We start from the raw sequence: 20,471 nt of genomic DNA, 5'->3' as shown, positions 1-20,471 counted from the left end.
GCATCTGTAGCTTTTTCTGTAGGGATCTCGTCCTCCCACTCCTCTCTGCCTTGATGTCAATTCCCAAGAGTGTTTCTACTGGATTAAAAAAATATTTTATGGTTTCTTTTTTTGCTCTTGTTTATGGTTAGGGATGGTTTCATCAGGGGGCTGATATATGCTTTCTATATGGGAAATTAGAAAATAGACTATCATCCCTTGCTTGTTAATTTTCTCATCAAGGCAATAGCTTCTTTGATGACCCCATCCTGGAGATGATACTATTGGAATTGTTTTCTTCTCTGGAAATATACTCAGTAAATAAGGAGGTTTTTCTTTTTAGAGGATTATATTGTCATCCATTAGATCTCTGACCTCTTTTGATTTTTTAAAAGATTTATTTATTTGAGAGAGAGAGCATGCTCATGTGAGCTGGGGTAGGGGTAGGGGAAAGGGATTGAGAGAATCTCAAGCAGACCCCCAGCTGAGTGCAGAGCCTGATGCAGGCAGCTCAATCCCAGGACCCTGAGATGACCTGAGCTGAAACCAAGAGTCGGATGTGCAACTGACAGAGCCACCCAGGCGCCCCTAGGTATCTGAAATCTTGTTTTGATTCCCTTGAGACAGGCTTTTGTGGGAAGAGGGCTGGACTTGGAGTCAGAAAACTTGGATTTAAATCTTAGCTATGCCACTGATAAAAAAATACTTTATAAAGTTCTTTACATAGCAAGGTATTACTATCTTTTTATTATAGAGAAAGAAAAAAAACCCCAGTTATCCAAATGGACTCCCAAATTCCCAAAGAGTGTTCCAAGGGTTTAGATTTCTGCTTTGGTTTTTAGACCTGACTCATCAGAAAGGTATATCCCTGGTGCATGTGAGATTGTGTTTTCCAGTGGGTTGGTTGTATGTGGTAGAAAGATAGACCTGGATTTGATTCTAGGGAGATTTGACAACATCTCTGGAATGGGGATAATAATAGGGCCAGAGGGAGAATTAAATGAGACAGTATAAGTCAAAGTCATGTGGAGGGTTTCTCTAGTGCTAGTTACCTGCCCCCTGCCCCAACTCAGGAGAGGTTAATAGATATTGTCACAGATTTTTTTTTTCAGAAGCTTTAAGGGAGTAAGAGTTTATTGTAGTAGCAATCCATTTTATTTTGGTGTCCATAAAATATTTAGGAGGATTTTAAGTAGTGCTTTCTTGTTTCAAGGGCATCTTGAATTATTTCTGGAGATAGTCAACCCAGCTGGCTATTCAGCAAGCAAGAGCCTACATTAAGTTATTTATTTCAGTATATTCGCTATGCACTGTGTCTTTCCTGTTGGTCCAGACAGAATGGATTTATTTTCAAGTCAAGATGAATGCTGATGTCCAAGCCTCAGACTTTGGATGCAGAATTGCAAGTATTGGTAGTTTAAGAGCATAAATATTGCCGCAACTTGTCCATGAGAGGGAAAGTAATGATTTCTCTCATCTATTGCAATCCTATTTAAAAAGATCTTTGTTTTATTGTTGAAAATATAACAGTTCTTTCCATTTCTATACCACTTTACATTTTATATAATATATTCACATGAATTACCTCAACCAAATCTTACTACACTTCCTTGAGGGATTCAGATTCAAAAGGCATTTATTATTAAACACTCACTATGTTAGGTTCAGTCACTAAGCATGTCCACATGACTTTCAACACTTGATGAAATGTAGGTAATTGGAAAGCAGAGTAACCAGGCCACAAATCCAGGTCTTGGTTTCTTTGTCTATTGCTTTATTTATTTTCTTTTTTTCAATGATCTTATTCCTCAGGTTGATAGTGTGATGCTTTTGAAAGAGCACCAGCTTGAGTCAGAGGGCTGGGGCTTTAATCTCAGTGAGTGGCTCATGGGATCTTGGGGGAGTCATGTCCCTTCTCTGGGCCTCAAGTACCTCACTTATAAAATGAAGAGCTTAGATATTATGGCCTCTTTGGTTTCTCCTTGCACTGACAATCCATGTGCCTTTGGGACACACTCCTATAATGGGAAGATTTTGAGGGTGTGCTTTCACTGGATCACTGTCCAGATTTGGAAAGAAGCTTATGAGTTGACCTTTAGCTTTGGAATGATCTCCTCACCTGACTCTACCCCAATCGCAACAATCTTGACTTTCAGTGCCCCAGACAGCCTGCTCAGGGAAAACCAGAAGTTTGATCTGTTTAACACAGAAGACTTTTTATTCATTCTCAAGGAAAATAATGAGAAGAGAAAATGGAAAGAATTATTCTGATCTGTTTTTTAGATTTGAATTAAATTAGCCAACATACAGTACATCATTAGTTTCAGATGTAGAGTTCAGTTATTCATCAGTTGCATATAACACCCAGTGCTCATCACAGCATGTACCCTCCTTAATGTCCATCACCCAGTTACCCATCCCCCCCACCTCCACTCCAGCAATCCTGATCTATTTTTATAATAGCCTCATATACATAGACTGTTACTGTTGGTAGGAACTTTGGCAAGGATTTGTTTTACCCAATAATTTAGAATTCTAGGAAACTGAAGGCCAGATCAAGGGAGTGGAAGGAGGCCCAAGGTCTCAAAGTCGAGTCAGAGTAGCCTGAACTAGAAGTCAGGGCTCCTGGCTCCAGTCCTTTTACTTCCAGTAATTGGGAACTTGGAGTAATGCTTGTTTGGAGTTCCTGCTGGCCATCAAGTATATAAAGCTGTGGGTTATCTAATGCAGTCTTAGATTGCTTTAATAGGAGCAGCAGAAGTACAGTGTGTAGTACCGATAAGAACTTAGGTTTTGAAGTCACCCAGGACCTGCAAGTGTTGTGGTAAGACTGGAGCATAGGGGGTGAGGAGAAAAGTGTTGGCAGGTGAGACTGAAGAGCCAAGTAGGACATATGTCATGGAGAGATTTTTATTCTTGAATGTTGTGTCTGGATATACATCCTTCCATAGCTTCACCTTTTTCTCTTTGGGGAATAGAAAGAGAAGGGGATCTAATATGGAAGACCAGATTTGTGTTTTTAATTTGTGTCATCTTGGGCAAGACATTATAAGCCTTGTTACTTCACCTTTATGGGATCCCTTTTGTGTACTCAGTGCCTCACATCCTCTTTGGTTCCTCTCTGTTCCAGTTCAGCCACTGTAACAGTTCTGCTCAAGTGTCTACCAACTTCACTGTTAATAGCACCTCAATAAAGTGTGTGCTGCTTTCTTTCCTAGTATGCTTGCAAGAGCTTGTCCAACACTCACTCATGTACAACCTGGATGTATGAGAGAGTTAGTGCTCCATGGAGCATTTCTCAACCAGTGGGAAAGGAAAATGGGGACTTTTCAAAAAGGGGGCTAGGGATGAGGCTGCCTATTTTGCAGATGTGGAAACTGAAGCTTATGTGCTTTTTCAGCTTGTTGAAAGTCATGCAACTAGTGAGTGTTAGCCTGAAATCGAAGTGGGTCTGACTTTAGAACCCAAGTTCAAACCCAGATTCCCTATACTACATTAGTTCAGTTGGTTCCTCTTCAACATTTTCCTCATGGTTCAGTTATACAGACATACCTCAGAGATATTGTGGGTTCAGTTCCAGACCACCACAATAAAACAAATGTTATAATAAAACAAATCAAATGAATTTTTCATCTCCCGGTGCATATAAAAGTTACATTTATACTATACTGTAGTCTATTAAGTATACAATAGCATTATGTCTAAAAAACGTACATGTCTTAATCAAGAGTATTTTATTGCTAAGAAATGGTAAACATCATTTGAGCTTTCAGTGATTCATAATCTTTTTGCTGGTGGAGGGTCTTGCCTCAATGTTGATGAATACTGACTAATCAGGATGGTTGCTGCTGAAGGATGGGGTAGCTGTGGCAATGTCTTAAAATAATACAACAATGAAGTCTGCCACATTGATTGACTCTTGCTTTCAAGAACAACTTGTCCATAGTACATGATGCTGTTTGATAGCATTTTACCCACAGTAGAACTTCTTTCAAAATTGGGGTCAATCCTCTCAAACACTGCTTCTGCTTTATCAACTTAGTTTGTGTAATATTCTAAATCTTTGTTTTCATTTCAATCATCTTCACCAGGAGTAAATTCCATCTCCCAAACCACTTTCTTTACTCATCCAAAAGAAGTAACTTATCCATTCAAGTTTTATCATGAGATTGCAGCAATTTAGTCTTATCTTCAGGCTCCACTTCTAATTTTAGTTCTTTTCACCACATCTGCAGTTATTTCCTTCACTGAAATCTTGAACCCCTCAAAGTCATCCTTGAGGGTTGGAATCAGCTTCTTTCAAACTTCTGTTAATATTGATATTTTGACCCCGTCCCATAAGTCACAAATGCTCTTCATGGCATCTAAAATGGTGAATCCTTTCCAGGAGGATTTCAATCGACTCTGCCCAGATTGATCAGAGGAATCACTCTCTACAGCAGCTATAGCCTTACAAAATGTATTTCTTAAGTATTAAAACTTTAAAGTTGAAATTACTCCTTGATCTATGGGCTACAGAATGGATGTTGTGTTACCAGGCAGGAAAACAACATTCATCCTGGAGCAAGATGGCTGAGGAGTAGGAGACACCTAGATTTTGTTTGGTCCCAGGAATTCGGCTGGATAGGGATCAAACCATTCTAAACACATACGACTCAACAGGAGATTGAAGAAAAGAATAGCAACAACTTGCTGAACAGAAAAGCGACCACTTTCTGGAAGATAGGATGTGCGGAGAAGTGAATCCAAGGCAATATTCAGGAAGATGGATGGCGGGGGAGGGGGCCTCCGTCGGCTGCTTCTGGCAAATGATAGAGCAGTGGAGGACAAAATCAGAACTTTTAGAAGTCGGCTCCACTGAGGGACGCCGCTCCAGTGGCTAAGCAGGGGGTGGAACCCTCGCAGGACAGTGTGGTCTCAGGACCCTTGGGGTCACGGAAAGACCGGGGGTGCCTGAGTGTGGCAGAGCTCCCAGGTATCAGAGCGGGGAAGCTGGCTGCAGAGACGGAGCCGAGGAGTGGGCTCTCAGCTCAGGGTTGTCATAAACCGCGATCTGCGGCAGAGTCGGGCCACTGCTCTTCCAGCAGGGACCCAACAAGCGGTGGATCCAGGGAGACTCCCCTTCCTCCCCCGGGAGGAATGGTGCAAGAGCGAACCGCAGGGATCGGCTGGGTTTGGAGAGTCCACACCGAGTCGGGTGCCAGAGATAGAAACGCTCAGTCACAGGCTGGCTGAGCATGGAGTGTGGCCGGAGACTAGGAGAAGGGAGTGACTGACTGCTTTTCTCTGGGGGTTAACTGAGGAGTGGGGCCCCCAAGTTCTCGGCTCCTCTGAGGTGAAGATCGGGAGGCCACCATTTTCACTTTCGTCCTCCAAAGCTGTACGGAAAGCTTGCAGGGAACAAAAGCTCCCGAGAGCAAACCCGAGTAGATTATTAGCCCGGATCTGACAAGGGCAGGCCAGTTATGCCTCAGGCTAAGACATTTGGGAACCGCAGCAACAGGCCCCTCCCCCAGAAGATCAGCAAGAACAGCCAGCCAAGACCAAGTTTACCAACCAATGAGAACGACAGAACTCCAGCACTAGGGGAGTACTGCACATAGAATTCATGGCCTTTTTATAATGATTCTTTAGTCTTTCAAAGTTTTTTTTTTTTTTAATTTTTCTTTTCCCCTTTTACAACCAACATCTTATCAAGCCCTTTTTTAAAAATCCTTTTTATTTTTCATTTTTAGAGTCATATTCTATCCCTTCATAGTAGTTAACCTTATTTTTGGTGTGTTATCAGTTGTTCTCTCCTTAAAATTTTGGGATACAGTTTCTTCTAACAGATCAAAATACACCCAAAATCTAGTGTGTGGCACTGATCTGTGCACCAGCCTGATCATATTTGGTCATATTCTGTTTTTTGTTTGTTTGTTTTTTATCTTTTCCTTTTTCTTTTTTTTTTCTTTCCCTTTCTTTTCCCCCTGTTTCAGGTCTCTTCTGATTTCTTTAGTGTATATTTTTCTGGTGTGGTTGTTATCCTGTTAGCATTTTGTTCTCATTCATCTATTCTCCTCTGGACAAAATGACAAGAGAGAAAAAAAATCACCTCAAAAAAAAAAAAAAAAAGAACAAGCGGCAGTACCAACTGCCAGGGACCTAATCAATATGGACATTAGTAAGACGTTGGAACTAGAATTCAGAATGACAATTTTAAAGATACTAGCTGGGCTTGAAAAAAGCATGAAGTTATTAGAGAAACCCTTTCTGGAGAAATAAAAGAACTAAAATCTAACCAAGTCAAAATCAAAAAGGCTATTAATGAGGTACAATAAAAAATGGAGGCTCTAACTGCTAGGATAAATGAGGCAGAAGAGAGAATTAGTGATATAGAAGACCAAATGATGGAAAATAAAGAACCTGAGAAAAAGAGAGATAAACAACTACTGGATCATGGGGGCAGAATTCGAGAAATAAGTGATACCATAAGATGAAACAATATTAGAATAATTGGGATTCCAGAAGAAGAGAGAGAGGGGCAGAAGCTATATTGGAGCAAATTATAGCATAGAACTTCCCTAATGTGGGGAAGGAAACAGGAATCAAAATCCAGTCCAGGAGGCACAGAGAACCCCTCTCAAAATCAATAAAAATAGGTCAGCACCCCGACATCTAATAGTAAAACTTGCGAGTCTCAGAGACAAAGAGATAATCCTGAAAGCAGCTCGGGAGAAGAGATCTGTAACCTACAGGCCTTTCTGGCCTGGCATTATATCTTCAGAGCACTAAATCAGAAAAATATGCAGCCAAGAATACTAAATCCAGCTAGGCTGTCATTGAAAATAGAAGGAGAGATAAAAAGCTTCCAGGACAAACAAAAACTAAAGCAATTTGCAAACACGAAACCAGCCCTCCAAGAAATATTGAAAGGGATCCTCTAAGCAAAAGAGAGCCTAAAAGTAACACAGACCATAAAGGAACTCAGACAATATACAGTAACAGTCACCTTACAGGCAATACAATGGCACTAAATTCATATCTTTCAATAGTTATCCTGAATGTAAATGGGCTAAATGCCCCAATCAAAAGACACAGGGCATAGATTGGATAAAAAAAGAAGACCCATCGATATGCTGTCTGCAAGAGACTCATTTCAGACCCAAAGACATCCCCAGATTGAAAGTGAGGTCCATGCTAATGGACACCAAAAGAAAGCTGGGGTGGCAATCCTTATATCAGACAAATTAGATTTTAAAACAAAGACTGTAATAAGAGATGAGGAAGAACACTATATCCTACTTAAAGGGTCTATCCAACAAGAAGATCTAACAATTGTAAATATCTATGCCCCGAACATGGGAGCAGCCAATTGAAAACAAAATCAAAGAAACACATTGACAACAATACAATAATAGTGGGGGACTTTACCAACCCCCTGACTGAAATGGACAGATCATCTAAGCAAAAGATCAACAAGGAAATAAAAACTTTAAATGACACACTGGACCAAATGGACTTCACAGATATATTCAGACAATTCCATCTGAAAGCAACAGAATACACATTCTCCTCTAGAGCCCATGGAACATTCTCCAGAATAGATCACATCCTAGGTCACAAATCAGGTCTCAACCAGTACCAAAAGACTGGGATTATTCCCTGCATATTTTCAGACGACAGTGCTTTGAAACTAGAACTCAATCACAAGAGGAAAGTCGGAAAGACCTCAAATACCTGGAGGCTAAAGAGCATCCTACTAAAGAATGAATGAGTCAACCGTGAAATTAAAGAAGAATTTAAAAAATTCATGGAAACCAGTGAAAATGAAAACACAACTGTTCAAAATCTGGGATGCAGCAAAGGCAGTCCTGAGAGGAAAGTATATAGCAATACAAGCCTTTCTCAAGAAACAAGAAAGGTCTCAAATACACAACCTAATCCTACACCTAAAGGAGCTAGAGAAAAACAGCAAATAGAGCCTAAACCCAGCAGGAGAAGAGAAAAAATAAAGATCAGAGCAGAAATCAATGAAATAGAAACCAAAAGAACAGTAGAACAGATCAACGAAACTAGGAGCTGGTTCTTTGAAAGAATTAACAAGATTGATAAACCCCTGGCCAGACTTATCCAAAAGAAAAGAGAAATGACCCAAATCAATAAAATCATGAATGAAAGAGGAGAGATCACAACCAACACCAAAGAAATACAAACAATTGTAAGAACATATTATGAGCAACTCTGTGCCAGCAAATTAGATAACCTGGAAGAAATGGGTGCATTCCTACCAAAACTGAAACAGGAAGAAATAGAAAACCTATAAAATAGAAAAAATAGAAGACCTATATCCACTAAGGAAATTGAAGCAGTCATCAAAAATCTCCCAACAAACAAAAGCCCAGGGCCAGATGGTTTCCCAGGGGAATTCTACCAAACATTTAAAGAAGAATTCATACCTGTTCTTCTGAAACTGTTCCAAAAATAGAAGTGGAAGGAAAACTTCCAAACTCATTTTAGGAGGCCACCATTACCTTAGATCCCCAAACCAGACAAAGACCCCATCAAAAAGGAGAATTACAGACCAATATCCTTGATGAACATGGATGCAAAAATTCTCACCAAAATATTAGCCAATAGCATACAACAGTACATTAAAAGGATTTTTCACCACGACCATGTGGGATTTATCCCTGGGCTCTAAGGTTGGTTCAACATCTGCAAATCAATCAATGTGATACAATACTTTAATAAAATAAAGAACAAGAACCATATGATCCTCTCAATAGATGTACAAAAAGCATGTGACCAAGTACAGCATCCTTTCTTGATCAAAACTCTTCAGAGTATAGGGATAGAGGGTACATACCTCAATATGATAAAAGCCATCTATGAAAAACCCACAGCGAATATCATTCTCAATGGGGAAAAACTGAGAGCTTTCCCCCAAGGTCAGGAACACGGCAGGGATGTCCACTATCACCACTTCTATTCAACATAGTATTAGAAGTCCTAGCCACAGCAATCAGACAACAAAAAGAAATAAAAGCATACAAATTGGCAAAGAAGAAGTCAAACTCTCACTCTTCACAGATGATATGATACTTTATGTGGAAAACCCAAAAGACTCCACCCCAAAACTGCTAGAACTCAAACAGGAATTCAGTAAAGTGGCAGGATATAAAATCAATGCACAGAAATCAGTGGCATTCCTATACACCAACAACAAGACAGAAGAAAGAGAAATTAAGGAGTCAATCCTATTTACAATCGCACTCCAAACCATAAGATACCTAGGAATAAATCTAACCAAAGAGGCAAAGAATCTGTATTCAGAAAACTATAAAATACTCATGAAAGAAATTGAGGAAGACACAAGAAATGGAAAAGCGTTCCATGCTCATGGATTGGAAGAACAAATATTGTGAAGATGTCAGTGCTACCTAAAGCAATCTACACATTTGGTGCAATCCCTATCAAAATACCATGCACTTTTTTCAAAGAAATGGAACAAATAATCCTAAAATTTGTACGGAACCAGAAAAGACCCTGAATAGCCAGAGGAATGTTGAAAAAGAAAAGCAAAGCTGGTGGCGTTACCATTCTGGACCTGAAGCTCTATTACAAAGTTGTAATCATCAAGACAGTATGTACTGAGGGGCTCCTGAGTGGCTAGGTCGTTAAGTGTCTGCCTTCGGCTCACGTCATGCTCCCAGAGTCCTGGGATCAAGCCCCATATCGGGCTCCTTGCTTGACAGGAAGCCTGCTTCTCCCATTCCCACTCCCCCTGCTTATGTTCCCTCTCTCACTGTGTCTCTGTCTGTCAAATAAATAAATAAAATCTTAAAAAAAAGACAGTATGGTGCTGGCACAAAAACAGACTCATAGATCAATGGAACAGAATAGAGAGCCCAGAAATGGACTCTCAACTCTATGGTCAACTAATTTTCAAAAAGCAGGAAAGAATGTCCAGTGGAAAAAAGACAGTCTCTTCAACAAATGGTGTTGGGAAAATTGGACAGCCACATGCAGAAGAATGAAACTGGACCTTTTCTTATGTCACACACACAAAAAGACTCAAAATGGTTGAAAGACCTCAATGTGAGACAGGAGTCCATCAAAATCCTAAAGGAGGACACAGGCAGCAATCTCTTCGACCTCAGCCGCAGCAACTTCTTCCTAGAAACATCACCAAAGGCAAGGGAAGCAAGGGCATAAATGAACTCTTGGGACTTCATCAAGATAAAAAGCTTTTGCACACCAAAAGAAACAGTCCACAAAACCAAAAGACAACTGATAGAATGGGAGAAGATTTTTGCAAATGACATATCAGATAAAGGGCTAGTATCCAAAATCTATAAAGAACTTATCAAACTCAACACCCAAAGAGCAAATAATCCAATCAAGAAATGGGCAGAAGACATGAACAGACATTTTTCCAAAGAAGACATCCAAATGGCCAACAGACACAGGAAAAAGTGTTCAACATCGCTCGGCATCAGGGAAATCCAAATCAAAACCTCAGATACCACCTCACACCAGTCAGAATGGCTAAAATTAACAAGTCAGGAAACTACAGATGTTGGCAGGGATGTGGAGAAAGGGGAACCCTCCTACACTGTTGGTGGGAATGCAAGCTGGTGCAGCCACTCTGGAAAACAGTATGGAGGTTCCTCAAAAAGTTGAAAATAGAGCTACCGTACGATCCAGCAATTGCACTACTGGGTATTTAACCCAAAGATACAAATGTAGGGATCCGAAGGGGTACTTGCACTCTGATGTTCATAGCAACAATATCCACAATAGCCAAACTGTGGAAAGAGCCAAGATGTCCATTGACAGATGAATGGATAAAGGAAATGTGATATATATATATATATACATACACACACACACACACTGGAATATTATGCAGCCATCAAAAGAAATGAAATCTTGCCATTTGCAATGATGTGGATGGAATTAGAGGGTATGAGGCTGAGCGAAATAAGTCAATCAGAGAAAGACATATATCATATGACCTCACTGATATGAAGAACTCTTAATCTCAGCAAACAAACTGAGGGTTGCTGGAGTGGTGGGGGGTGGGAGGGATGGGGTGGCTGGGTGATAGACATTGGGGAGGGTATGTGTTATGGTGAGCGCTGTGAATTGTGTAAGATTGTTGAATCACAGACCTGTATCTCTGAAACAAATAAAACATTATATGTTAAAAAAAAAAGAAGAAGATAGCAGGAGGGGAAAAATGAAGGGTGGGAAATAGGAGGGGGAGACGAACCAGGAGAGACTATGGACTCTGAGAAACAAACTGAGGGTTCTAGAGGGCCCGGGTGGGGGAATGGGTTAACCTGGTGATGCGTATTAAAGAGGGCATGTTCTGCATGGAGCACTGCTTGGCATACGCAAGCAATCATGGAACACTACATCAAAAACTAATGATGTAATGTATGGTGATTAACATAACAAAAAAAAAGAAAACAACATTCATCTTGTACTTCTTCATCAGAGCTCTTGGGTGACCCAAAGCATTGTGAATGAACAGTAAGGTTTTGAAAGGAATTTGTTTTTCTGAGCAGTAGGTCTCTACAGAGGCCTAAAATACTCAGTAAACCATGCTCTAAACAGATGTGCTGTCCTCCAGGCTTTATAGTTCCATTTATAGAGCACAGGCAGTGTAGATTTAGCATAATTCCTAAGGGCTCTAGGGTTTTTGGAATGATAAGTTCGTGTTGGTTTCAACTTAAAGTCACCAGTTGCCTTAGCCCTTAATAAAGCCTGTTCTTTGAAGCTTTGAAGCCAGACATTGACTTCCCCTCTGTAGTTATGAAAGTCTTAGATAGCATCTTCCTTCACTAGAAGGCTGTTTCATCTACACTGAAAATCTATTGTTGAGTATAACCACCTTCATGAATTACTTTAGCTAGATCTTCTGGATAACTTGCTACAGCTTCTACATCAGCACTTGCTGCTTCATCTTGCACTTTTATGTTATAGAGACAACTTCTTTCCCTAAACCTCATGAACTGAATGCTGCTAGCTTCAGACTTTTCTTGTGTAGCTTCCTTACCTCTCTTGCCTTCATGGAATTGAAAAGAGTTAGGGCCTTGCTCTGGGTTAGGCTTTGGCTTGAGGGAATGTTGTGCCTGGTTTGATCTTCTATCCAGACCACTCAAACTTTCTCCATACCAACAGTAATGCTGTTTCATTTTCTTGTCTTTTGTATGTTCACTGGAGTAGCACTTTTAATTTCCTTCAAGAACTTTTCCTTTGTGTTCAAACCTGGCTAAATGTTTGGCACAAGAAGCCTAGCTTTTGGCCTCTCAGCTTTCAACATGCCTTCATCACTAAGCTTGATCATTTCTAGTTTAAATCTCACATTTAAAGTGAGAGATGTGCAATTCTTACTTTCACTTGAACACTTAGAGGCCATTGTAGGGTTATTAGTTGGCCTCATTTCAGTATTGTTGTATCTCAGGGAATAGGGAGGCTTTAAGAGAGGAAGAGAGGCCAGGGAATGGCTGGTCAGTGGGACAGTCAGAATACACACACATTTAAGTATGTACGTATGTATGTATGTATGTATGTATTTAAAAGATTTTATTTATTTGAGAGAGTGAGCAAGAGAGAGAGCACACAAGCAGGGGAAGAAGGAGAAGCACACTCCCCACTGAGTAGGGGGCCCAATGATAACCTGAGCCAAAGGCAGATGCTTAACCAACTGAGCCACCCAGGTGCCCCCACACAACATTTATTGGTTAAGTTTACCATGTTATATGGGTGCAGTTCATGGTGTTTCAAAACAGTTACAATAATAACATCAAAATCACTAATCACAGATCACTGTAATGAATATGACAATAGTAAAAGAGTTTGAAATACTGTAAAAATTGCCAACATGTGACAGACACAAATGGAGCATTAAATGTTTTTGGAAAATGGTGCCAATAGGCCTGCTCAGTGCAGCGTTGCTCCTTGCTCCTTCCATTTGTGTGAAATACAATATCTGTAAAGTATAATAAAGTGAAGCAAAATAAAATGAGGTATGTCTGTAGTTACTCCTGTGTATCTAGGGAGTGTAGATGATTTTAATTTCCTTTTTTCAGAGACAAGAACAACTTTACCAGAATGAAACCCCCATGACAAAGGAGCCCAGGAAGGAAATCTCATCAGAAAAGTAGAGGAAGTTTTCATGGAGTTGTTATGAGTCAGAAACTTTTAATGAATCCAGTTGTATTGTTTACCAAGTTAAGATCCTCTCAGATGTCAGGAGATAGATGCATAGATGTCAGCTCATAAAGTACCGTTCTGGTGTGATGGGAAAGATATGAGAGGCTGGAATCCCTCTGTGTAAAGAGATAATGAAGGAGGCCAGAGATAAGTTGGAAGAAACACTGGTTACCAAGAAGAATAGCAATTGTTTTTCGTTAAATCAAATATTTATGAGACTGGGATTTGATTACCCATGGTTTAACAATTCAAGGGAAAGATAATTTTCTAGAGATGCTCAAGGTGTTGGTGTAATTCAGATAACTGTACCTTGTATGAAAATAATTAACCACTAGAATTTGAAATGCATGCAAATTATGATGGGGATAGAAGATGTTTTGAAATATGAAGGCTTGATGGTATAACATGTTGGAAGGATTAAAATACATCCTGTTGTCATAGGCACTATTCCAATTCTTGTCAATACAGCACATTTGATTTTGATATTTGATTTTATTAACGTTTATGGAATGCCTATTGTGTGTCAGATACTTTTATATTGGCTTTAAAATTTTAATAATCCTAAAAACCATTAAGTTATATATTATTTCATTTTATGCAAGAAGGATATTCAGAGAAATTAAAGGGTGCTCAAGCACAAGGAAAATGAAAATTTGGCTTGGTACTCCTGTCTCTATGACACCAAAATCCACAGTCTTTTCCCCATGCCACTCTGCCACTCAGGCATTCCTAAACTATAATTTCTGGCCCAAAAGGGGGTTATGGAGACCTGGTATGAAATCTGTAGTCTAGGTGGAACAAAGAAAGCAATACATTATTTTGAGTGAGGATAAACTAAGGGAGGTCAAAATCATTCATCAGGTGTGTGCACTGATTCATTGCTGGAAAAATCCTGCTCATTACCTTTGGTGAGAAATGAAGCAAAGTCTAATCGAGCTGAAGGAACCTGGCACTCATGTGATTCAACCTCCTTATTTTACAGATGAGTACTCGGGAGTCCATAAGGGGTAAGTGATTTGTCCAGGCTTGTTATGTTATGATTCAGTGTCAGAGCTTGCTCACCAGAATCCTAGATTTTTGCAGAACAATTTTGGGTCTGTTCTCTGGAACTACATGAGAAAAGACTAATTCTTCTACATGACAGCCCTTTAAATATTTGTGCTCCCAAGTCTCCTCTTCTTCAGTCTAAGCAGGCTTTCATGGTCAAATGCTTCCATTGTGGCAGTCTCTGGATTCCTCACCACATTCAATCTTTTCCAGAAGTGTATCATATTGTCAATTTTCCTCTCAGACATTGGTATCTGGTAATGAATATGTCATCCCAGCTTATATCATTAAAATATTTAATGAAGGAGAGTGAATATAAGTTCTTGCAACTTGCCCAATTAAGATTGAAGCTACAATTTTGGTTTTAGGATTATGGAATCATGAATACTGGCAAATAGAGATGAAATGGAAGGACTGCTTTTCTTCAAATTTATGAACATGTTGGATACAGTAACAAAAGAACTTTTGCATACATAGCTGAAGAATAAAGCAAGAACAGAAAATACCCAGATGCCAAAACAAAGAGGGAGCTCAGAGTGGTAAAGCTGACAAAACTTATATAGGTATTGTAACATCATATAGAATTTTAAAGTCCAGGGACTGGTGATTAGAATTTTCTGATATTGGCATCAGGAGGTTATTAAAGACCTCAGATTTCAAGCTTATGCTATTGATGAACTAGTTGCCTAAAAGCAGGAGTCATGAAAATCTCTCTATTTCTGAATAAGGACCAGAAAAACCTGGCCTGCCTCTGCTGGGAGGCAGCAAGGAAGTTTGTTTTCTACCCAGGGCTGTGTCTGGTAAACAAATCACCAATGAGAAATAGAATTTCTGCATCACACATGGCTGTGGGATATGCGTCAAAGTAGTACCAATGTAGTATTAATACCAAACCAAAAAATTAACATAAAAACTAGTCTAAAACCAGTGAAAACTGTGGAGACTAACAGAGGCAGATTTGAAACAGGTATACTTTTTTTTTTAATTTTATTTTACTATGTTAGTCACCATACAATACATCATTAGTTTTTGATGTAGTGTTCCATGTTCCATTGTTTTCGTATAACACCCAGTGCTCCATGCAGTACGTGCCCTCCTTAATACCCATCACCGGGCTAAACCATCCCCCCACCCCCTCCCCTCTAAAACTCTCAGTTTGTTTCTCAGAGTCCATGGTTCGTCTCTCCTTCCGATTCTCCCCCTTCATTTTTCCCTTCCTTCTCCTAATGTCCTCCATGCTATTCCTCATGTTCCACAGATAAGTGAAACCACATGATAATTGACTTTCTCTGTAATACTTCTAAAGTACCATGGCTCCCAAAGTACTGGTGAAGATGAGTGCACATCAAATATTAAAAATCATACAATAGAAGAAAATGCCATGAGAGAAATCAGCAGGTAAAACATATATCAGCAGATGAGCTAAATATCTCAGTGTATAGCAATACTAGATCAATCTAAAAGATATTAAAATAAATAGATTTAAATTGATCAAAGAAATAAAAGATCAAAGAGGAATAGAAATGAAGCACAAACCAGATAATTTGAAAAATCATAGATAGATTTGAAACAGAACCAAAATGAAATGCTAGAAATGAAAGAAAAAAAAGTCATGAAAATAAAACACTCAATTGACAGATGAAGAGAGAAATAATCATTTTGAAGATAGATTTGAGAAAATTATCCAGAATATAGCATAGAGACATAAAGAGATGGGAAATATAAAAAAAGAAATTGAGACACAGAAACCAGAGATTCCAACGTTAAAGAAGTAACAGATGGAGATAATAGGATAGAGGCAACTTTGAAAGAAATAATAGCTGAAAATGTCTAGATTTATTTATTTATTTATTTATTTATTTTTAACGATTTTATTTATTTGAGAGACAGAGAATGAGAGACAGAGAGCACGAGAGGGAAGAGGGTCAGAGGGAGAAGCAGACTCCCCGCTGAGCAGGGAGCCCTATGTGGGACTCAATCCTGGGACTCCAGGATCATGACCTGAGCTGAAGGCAGTCGCTTAACCAACTGAGCCACCCAGGCACCTGAAAACTTCTAGATTTAAATACTTGAATCTATAGACTGAAAGAGCACACAGGTTCTGGTCGGATAAATTGATTAATTTATTTAGTAAATACTTAATGAGCAGCTATTATATGCCAAATCTGTTGTTAAGTGCTGAACCAAATAGATAAAAACTTTTGCCATCATAGAGCTTACATTTTAGTTGAGGCTGGGGGGAAATGGACAATAAACACAAATGGGAGATTAGTCCTTACCCTCTGGTCTTCTGAACCTGTACAGCCACTCTGCCCATGTATTTTCTGTTGTGCTTGGAGTCAGAGATCTGCTCTTGTTCATCTCTGCACAGGATGAGGCATGCTGTATCATGGTTCCTGACACAATCTGGATGTCCAGTCAAAATCAGATGAATTTAATGGAATTAAGGTCTCCATAATCTTATCTCAGCATCTTTTTGCTCTGGTTAATCTCATCTTACTGATTTCCAAGGCTGTACTCATCTGTTCTTGGAAAGAAGTAACCAAGAACTTTATTTTCTACCTGCCTGCAGCCATGCCTTTGGAATTGTCATTCTCATTTTGTGCTTGTCTGCTCATCTACATCCTTAGTGTTATTCCCTTAGGTTAGTTTTCATGGTCTCTTTTTTAAATGATTGCAACTGCTTCTTAATTGGTCTTCCTTAGTCTTGTCTCTCTCTTCTCCAAACACTATCCAGGCTGGCAGTCACAATGATTTTTTTCTAGAATATATTTTAGTGTATAATTTTCTTGATTAAAGTCCATCAGTGTTCCTGTAGCTTTCTTAAACTTCACAAGGCGTTCTGTCATCTGGCTCTTTCTTACCTCCCTAGCTTCCCTTCTCCCTCTGCCTCTATTCTACCCCATGTGCCATCCACATCAGAGGACTTAGAGTTCCTTGATTGCTTTCAACATGTTTCTGTCCCTTTATTTATAGCAGCAATGTCCACAATAACCAAACTATGGAAAGAGCCAAGATGTCCATCGACAGATGAATGGATAAAGAAGATGTGATATATATATATATATCCCTTTATTTATTCTGCTTCATCTGATAAGCTTTTCCTTTCTGAATTCCCATTTGTGACGGTCAGACAAGTCCATATTCATTTTGAGATTCAGTTTAAGTGTCATCTCCTCCATGGTGCTTCTCCTGACCCCCATCTTGTAGTAGAACTAATCCTCTGTTTTTTGAGATCCTGTGTACTGATCAGAATTTTGTCATAATGCCCTTATGCTTCTTTGAATTTCTTGAGCATATTTGCTTTTGCTAATCTTGAAAATAGATGCCATTTATTTTTCTCTCTTTCCCCTCCAAATATCTGACACATCTCTCACATCCAGTAAATGTTTTCTGAGAAAGGAAATAGATAAAGGAATGATGATTGGCACAAAGAGTATGTCTATTTTGAAATAGAGAATTGATTTAGTTGGCTTTGTTTCATCCTGGAAGCCTGGTTTGCTACTTTTTGGCCATGGAGAGGTAATCAACTTGAAGTCCTAAATTTATGGTTTTCTTTTTTCTGTCTTTATAGGAAGCCTCCAGCCACTTGGAGACCTTGAAAGTCCCCCTCAAAGGTAAAGAATGACCACATTTGCTTTAACCACAGAAGCAATTAACTCTCCAGAAGTGTGGAAAACAGCTTTTGAGCTGTATTTATTGATGCATAGATTTCACAGAGCTGTGATATTTGAAGACAAATGGCTGTGTCCATAATTAAGACTGCTTAGGAATTGGCAAGTGTGATATGATGATGGAATACCCAGAGAAAGGGCAAGGGAATGAGAGTGGTCAAGACAGTACTGTCTCTGTGACCTTGATACTCTCTTTCTATTCATTGATTTTCCAATTAAATACAACTTTTCATTCAGTCAGTTCCCATATACTGCAAGGTATTGATGCCCTGCTGTAGAAAGTAAAATAACCTATGGATGAAACTGTAGGGGAGGATGATTTCACTTTATTTTTTTTATTCAATTTAACAAGATGCTGAAGAAGAGATTCTCTGCTAATAATCTTTTCTGTGAAGACTGTTTCATTATATAATAAAACTCAAGCAGGAAGCAGTCAAAATTGGCAAGACTCGACTTTGTACAGGGCTTGAGTTCTTACTCCACTATATTTAAATATTTTGTCTCATTTAATCCTCACAAAAAATTACAAGGTATTGTGATCCCCATTTTAGAGGTGGGGAAGATGAGTCTTAGAGAAGTTTATTGGTTTTTCTAAAATCACACAGTAAATGGTGGAGTCATTTGGTATCAAACACTGATTCCAGAGAAATAAGAATACATGTTCTTATTTATTTTGGGTATCAGTCTCACTAGTTATGTAATAATTAGGGGTTATAATGATTCTCCATCTTTGACGAGGTAAAATTCAAGATCATTGTCATGGCACGCAAGCACTCTGTGTTCTGACTTCCATCCACCTCTCTGGTTTCATCTCCTTTCCTCCCTGCCTCATACCTTGTGTTCCAGCAATATGAACTACTTCTAGTTCCTAGAGAGCACAGTTCTAATCTTTGCTTTCACTTATGCCTATTCCTTACACCACTCCTCACTAACTTCTACTATGCTATTTAGTACTCAATGTACTCAAATAAAAAGTTCAAATAAAAAAGGGTATTCTTGAACTACTTCATTCATGTAAACTCACTTGAACTTTCCAAGTTGGGTTAGGGACCTCTTTGATATAGAGTGATGATATTCTGCATATCCTAATATTACGTTTTTCTCATTGTATTATAATTATTTCTTTGCTCTCTGTGTTTCTAACTAATCTGTGAACTTTTTGAAGGGAGGATCATGTCTTTGTAATTTGAGAGTTTAGCAAAATGTCTGCCACTTTGTAGATATTTAGTACATATTTGCTGAATGAAAGTGTATTAGTCAGGGTTCTCCAGAGGTACAGCTAATAGGATATATATATAGATATATGTAAGATAAGATTTATTATAGGAATTGGCTCACATGACTGTGAGGGCTAGAAAGTCCCACAATCCTTCATCAGCAAGTTGGAGAACCAGGAAAGCCTGTGGTATAATTCAGTTTAAGTCTGAAGGCCTGAGAATCAGGAGCTCCAAAGTAGAAGGGCAAGAAAAGATAGATGTGCCAGCTCAAGAAAAGAGAGAGAATTCACTTTTCCTTGACTTTTTCATTCTGTTTGAGCTCTCAAAGGATTGGATGATACTTACCCATGTACTGAATCAAATGCTAATCTCTTTCAGAAACATCCTTGCATACATATCCAGAAATGATGTTTTATCAGCTATCTGGGCATTTGTTAGCTCAGTCAGGTTGATACATACAATAACCCCTGCAGAAGATACTGAGACATCCACTTATATTAATTTATGATACCATTTTGACAGACTCAGTTGGTTGGATTGGTGTATAGACCAGAGGAGACTCAGGTGGTGGTAGAGCTCAGGAGTCTAGTCTCTTACTGCTCTAGCACCAGTAGGATACAGGTACTGAAGATATTCAGCTTCTAGGCTCAGTTCCTCTTCGGGGTGAGGTGATGAGTGCCAGATTTGTTGCTGTGCTGAAATTTCCTTTATTAAACAAGTAGAATTTGGACTTAGTCTTATTGTCCTTGGAATGACACTTGGTAATGGATGTGTCTTTTGGGCATATATTTTTTCCTTAATACCCTGTAGGTGCATTTAGGCTTTATGACTGACCATACTATGAAACTTCCTCTCCTTAGGGATAGTTATTTCCCATGAAGTTACTTGAACCCTCAAGAAAGTAAATCCCTGGATCGCTGACCCTGGACAATGCATATGGGCCTGAGGCTAGGGTTCAAATTCTCCACGTATAAATCTGCTGCCAGCTACAACCCTGATATAACCAGATAAATAGGGACAGTGAATATCATAAATGACCATAGGTTCCTGCTGCTATATGCCATCCTATAAAATCAGACCCTTCACCTGTTGATGCCAGCCTGGATCAGACCTGGGTTTTCCAAACCCCTTTAAACAGAGGTCCTTGGGTTTTATTTAAGGCTTACTTTATTCTCTTTGGACCACATTCAGGTCTGGCACGTCTTGTAACCCAGGTTTTTGGGTTACGGCAGAGAAATGGGGATGGTGGGAGAGGTCTTCTGCAAGTTTTCAAGGTTTGAACAGCTCCATCTGGATGAAACCAAAACAAAGAAAAATTCTGATCATAAGTGTAATGCCTTATGCACTT

The sequence above is a fragment of the Eumetopias jubatus genome, unplaced genomic scaffold (genome assembly GCF_037043125.1).
Source record: "Eumetopias jubatus isolate StellerSeaLion01/CBP00866 unplaced genomic scaffold, mEumJub1_p1.0 scaffold_13, whole genome shotgun sequence".
NCBI lineage: Eukaryota > Metazoa > Chordata > Mammalia > Carnivora > Otariidae > Eumetopias > Eumetopias jubatus.
The sequence above is the reverse complement of the archived record's forward strand: the minus strand, read 5'-3'. Positions refer to the sequence as shown.